Source organism: Notothenia coriiceps, unplaced genomic scaffold (assembly GCF_000735185.1).
Source record: "Notothenia coriiceps isolate Sejong01 unplaced genomic scaffold, NC01 NC01_scaffold00001919, whole genome shotgun sequence".
NCBI classification, from domain to species: Eukaryota; Metazoa; Chordata; class Actinopteri; order Perciformes; family Nototheniidae; genus Notothenia; species Notothenia coriiceps.
Genome location: NW_011334620.1, coordinates 363,518 through 369,215, shown reverse-complemented (window position 1 = coordinate 369,215; position 5,698 = coordinate 363,518). Strand labels below are relative to the sequence as shown.

At 39.8% G+C, this 5,698-nt stretch overlaps 1 protein-coding gene across 1 annotated transcript in view; it reads right to left on the bottom strand.

Moving 5' to 3' along the window:
* Positions 1-1,866, bottom strand: part of col8a1a (collagen, type VIII, alpha 1a) — a 13,245-nt gene extending 11,379 nt beyond the window's left edge. Inside the window, exon 1 of the mRNA XM_010793211.1 lies at positions 1,798-1,866. The gene's annotated coding sequence lies outside the window, so the exon portion shown is untranslated. The remainder of the gene's footprint in view (positions 1-1,797) is intronic.
* Positions 1,867-5,698: the final 3,832 nt, after the last annotated feature.

Below are 5,698 nucleotides of genomic sequence, written 5' to 3'. Positions count from 1 at the left end.
CACACACACACACCCACACACACACACACACACACACACACACACACACACACACACACACACACACACACACACACACACACACACAAACTGCCACAGCTGTGCAGCTAAATGAGCCAAGTATTGACTTCGGACCCTTTGCTTTACCCAACCATTATTCTCGCTTTTCATTGGTTCCTTTTGTCCGGTGCATTCCTGAAGTTTCCAAAATAATGTATACAGGAGGTTAAAATGTTGTATGCGCACACAGTGAAGCAAACACTCCATTTGAAAGGTTACTTCTTGTGCACACTACCATCTATGTCTGTCGTCACAGACTTTCACACACTAAGGTCACTGCGGCCATTCGCTGATTTTATTCTCTGCAATGGATTGATTGAGAAATAAATAAAGAAGAGAGAGAAAAGAAGGAAATTGTTGTAGAGCAATAAGAATGGAAGAAATAATATAAGAAAAATACCTGATCCTAGAAAAGACCTAGGAGAATTCCTTGTTGTGCATTCCCCCCTTTATTTGTCACATTTGGCGTTGGGATTCAGACAAAGCGAGATCAGAAATATTGGATGATTTACAGAATGTTATTTATGTGTATGACCGTATTCTTCTGAGGACATTGGCAGATCTATCTGTCAATCCCAAAATGTGTTTTCCTTGCATTGTTTTAATTTGAAGTCGAGCAGCTAAATCACTATGATAGGCTCTGATTTCCTTGTATAAATAAATGGCTGTTAACAATTCTGGAAAACAATAGTGTCTGATTAGGATGCGTTTATCAATAACAAAATCCAAATGAACCATCAGCATGTTCAATGTGAAGTCGTCGCTGAGGCTCAACTCAAGCCTTTAGATATGTCTGAATATCTGACCATGATAAAAAAAATGTTTAATCCATAGATTCAATTAATTGATTTCCTCCTTTAGCAAGTCAATTATTTATAGTCGCTGTGACTGAAAATGCACCAAACAGATGATCAATGTCAGAGATAGTGGTTTTGCAAAGCAAATCAGGCCATGGAGACAGAGCTGCTCTGAGCCACAGACAGTGTTTGCTCTACAGTCTCTTCTCACCAAACTGCTGCTCTTACCCCCATCACGTATTTCTGACAGTTTGGCTTCAGCTTTCGGCACACACATGAACATTTCTCTCCCAGATGGATGAGCAGCACATACTTCAGCTCTGGAGAAAGCAAACTATCCAGGGATGCAGCAGCCTGGGAAACTCCTGGCTAACTTCTTCTCTGCAGGATGATGATGTGCAAGATGCTAAACTCTCAGCTAAAGGCAACTTTAATTGAGGCCTTTTAGATCCACCAACAGTCAAAAATAAATGTAATTTGTTTCTGTCACTGAAAAAACTCACACTAATCTTTGAGTTAAAATGGTTTTCTAAACGTTTCTAATAATAGGAAAAAACTTGTATGCACATTTTATCTGTCGTCCTGTATATAACAATGCAATATTTTTATATAAGAAATGCTATTTAAAGCTATAGTCAAAACTGAGGTTACTAATCCCATTTATGTAACACAATATTAAAGCCAATAACAAATATTTTCGGTGGATTTCTTCCAAATTACATTGAAAGCTACATTTTGATTAACCAATTGAAGGACGAATTGGATGCAAAGTACATTTTTGAAATAACATTGGAGCTCATGGAATGCACAAACACTCAATTAATGGAAACAAACCAACTTTCATGCAGATGCACACAAAAAAAGAGTATTAATTACACAAATAACCAGAAAATCAAAGCAATTGAAACACAGGATAAAGTGAGAATAGGACAGTGCTTACCTTTGTGAGTGGCCTTTATGGGGGAATAATCACTGCAGTCAGACTAAAAGCAGAAAAGCAGGAAGACAGACTACCACACAGGGAACCCTGGGAAATGTGCTCATAACAGACGTACACCTTGTGGACACGGCTTATATCTGCTGGAGGGTGGAGCCACTCAGTGGGTGGGGGAGAGCGAGAGAGGAAGGGAGGGATGGACTGAGTGTAAATTTAACCTCCTAAAAAAGTAATACCATAATTTAGAATGGCAAAACAGGCTCACATGACCCTGCTAGGCGCCCACAGTGGATGGCAACGATAAAGAGGAATGTTTCCCTCATTAATATTGTGATACACGGGCCACTGTGTGTGCATTATTCACATGTATGAGGCCACATGTGAAAACATTTTTGGATCTGACCGAAAGAGAATTTGCATTTTTGAGTCAGAATTCTGAGAAAAAAGTCAAAATTGTGACTTTAATCCTCTTCCCTAGCCCCCCTACCCTTTCTGTGTGACTCTGAACCTCAAGTTGTCCCCAATTGCATGCAGCTCTGCGATTGGTGTGTGAATGAGAGCCACAATTGTAAAGCACTTTAAATGGAGTCCATTTATAATTGATGCTGTTGCTACACAATATTACATTATTGCCTTTCAAAATATGGGCGTAACTTATAAAACAGTTCAAATTTAGCAATAATCTAAAGATACATGAAGCTTCTCTGTAGTCCGCCATGCCCACAGTATAATGAATTCTGAATGGGGGCCAATGTGAATGGATTATGTATTTTGGTTATACAATTAAACATCAATACCGTTACTTTTGAATATTGTTAGTTCGGTTACGTGACTTTCTGTAAGTAAAAAGTTGTTGGAAATGTAGAACAGTAACTTAAAGTATTTATATTACTGTTTCTATCATATGTTTCATTATTCGCAATCATAAATTCAACATCTGCATTCGATGCCAAGCAGAGGGAAAAATAACATCCGTGCATTTACACCTGTCATGGCAACAGAGTGAAATAATTACTCAGCATTACACGTGGTGAAAAGGTGTCGGATGAGCACTAAGAAGTAAATTCAGTCACAGCTGTGGACTAAAAATACGCTTTTTCTCAGAGGGCCTTTGTTAGTGTGTGACGACAGACACTTTCCAGGGCAGGTTCGACACCTGTCCACAACAACTTAGTAACTCTGACGTGTTCAGCAACTAACTATTAAACAGCACACACACACAGCACCACCCTGTGTTCTGCACCTTCGCTATGACCGTGTGTTTTCTCAATTTCCTTTGCGTCAATCGCCCTTGTGATTTTAGATAGAGAACAGAGTCCACTGTGTGTCCTAGTGGAGGGTGGCTTTATTTTGTGTGTGTGTGTGTGTGTGTGTATGTATGTATGTGTGTGTGAGGATAGTGGGTGCATGCGGTTCCAAAGTGACACAGTGGTGTAAAAGGGTGGATGTCCTGTTGCATCTCCGACAGCCAAGTGTCAGCTCAGTCAGCTTACTGCTCCCATCATGACTGTCTTACTGTCAGTCATTTCTGATGAAGTTCACAGTGATTTCAAAATGTTAGTATTATGTTAAGTGTGGATGAGACAGCAACAAACACAAGTCCTTTAGTTATATTGTCTTATATCTGTATAGAATAGCACTAAAGCCCTTTTGTAAAAAGCCACCTGGTGTGCCAGGCCTCATAGATATTGGTCAGAAGCGGCCTGCTACACCTACTAGTAGCTTTTACAGGACTTTTACCCAGGAGACTGGTGTTTGTGTCCCAATTCAAATTAACAAGGTTAAGTTATACTTAAAAAGGTATTCATTTGAACCAAAAGCACAATCTTTTCCTAAATGAACCCAAGAATTGTGGTTGTATTTTCACAAAGAAGTTGACTTCTGGAAGTTGTTCACTTTCACAACGTAGTAGGTGCAGTTTGGCCAACCTAACTTATTAAAATGTTAATGATTACCACTGATAACATCAATTTAATCGGCTGATAACAATGACAATGTTTCAGTCATTTAAGCTTTATTGTGACAATGTTTGTATTTTTAAGGTAACCCATAACATAAGATTAAGTACCACAATGCGGTATTCATCTTCTTGGGAGCATAGCTTGTAATTGTTCCCCCTACCGCCCACTCAAATACAACTAATATAAATGCAATAAACACAGCACACACACACTCACAGGAACACACTTAGAGTTGCGGCGTGAAAGGTACACGATAGCCAGGGGGTAATGAGTTGTGTGTGTTTACCCATCGTGCTTCAATTCTCTTCCTGTTCCATTAATGAAGCCTCAATGGGCCTCACAACTGCTTCTCACCACCCGGCCTCCACCTGTTGTACTGTAAGCTGCTGAATGTGTAAGTAGACCCATTGCACCGACTCAGTACAGTAAAACCCTCAACCGTGACTCATCACACATCAGCAATCAATTTTTCCTTGTAAACGATACTCACAAGGTTTTATACAATGTGTAGAATACTACAAAAATGACCTTGCATAAACCATACGTCAAAATGTAAGGGATTAAAGTAACGGCTTCAAATGCAAAGCTAGTCTAACGAAATACTGTTGTATCACACAATGCTCTTTCCCACTAGTATAAATTAAGGAAACTTTTCCTAACTGAGTGCTCACAAACGCACACAAACGATCACCCACATATTCTTTTGTGCACATACCCAGACATAGATTTGCACACAGTATATATGAGTGTCTTTGTTTTCCCACCAGCTGGCATGCCCCCTCTTTGCCCTGAGAAAGTTTATGATGCATATTATGCATGAAATAGCCCAGAGCCCCTCGATGAGAGTTACACTAGGTATTTGTTTTTTTGCCTCAGCGTTCCCACTTAAACGCTGAATGAAAACACTCATTTGGTTGCTCTATAAATACTGCCTAATAATAATCCAAACAAGTCGATGCCAGACAGAGTGGCATTTTAGACATAAGACGCAGTATGCCTGTCAATGTGTGGAAATGTGCTTATCAGATGTATTTGTTACTTCCAGAGCAATCTGTGTCCACTTGTCATTTATCATTCTGTCCCTTGCTCTCAGTCCCCAATTTTCACAGATCATTTGTCTGTGACCTCCGCTCCTCACACTATGTCTGCTCCTATGTTTAAATCACAGCATCTCACCACCTCTGCTTTAGGCCATCATGACAACTGTAAATGCATCTTTGTATTTTATTTGCACAGCTGTGAGTTTATTTTTTACAGTCATAAAGCCGAGAAAATCAGCCGATCACCACAGCAACTCACTGAATCTGTTTTTTCACAGTTTACCATTTGCTATCCCATGGTCCCTGTCACATATTTAGATGAGTTTATGGCATCTGACTTTGTAAGGCTGCCACATTCCTTACTCTTTCTCTCTTCAACATGAGGCAATGTTGGAATTTGCAGTGCAAACAGAGTAAACATCTGAATGTGTCCGTGTCACCTCGTCCATAGGGACAGAGAGCTGTGGAATTTAGACTGTCCAGAAAAAACAAACAAAATACAAGTGATCAATTAAACAATCCGTGTCACCAACATAAGAATAAAATACTTTATACATACTATTTTGGCAGTTTCCTAAAAAGAGTGTCTCCATCCTGCATCATCACGTAAACATAGTGTACAAATATGTATGTCCCTCATGCCAGATTCTGATCTCACACTGAGTTAATATTTACCTCTTCATGATGTCACCAACAGCATCCGGCTGGGATCTTTCAGCAGAGAGGTAAATCAGGGTTATACCCACAATGCTTTTCAACAAGTGTGTGATCAGCTTCTTTCTTTTTAGACTTTTACTATTTTGAACTTTTGCCCCAGTGGCCAGAACATTGAACCTTGACCTTCCTTCTCTGACCCGAGAGGTCACACTGACCTAACCCCACACGTGAACAATGGAGGGCAGT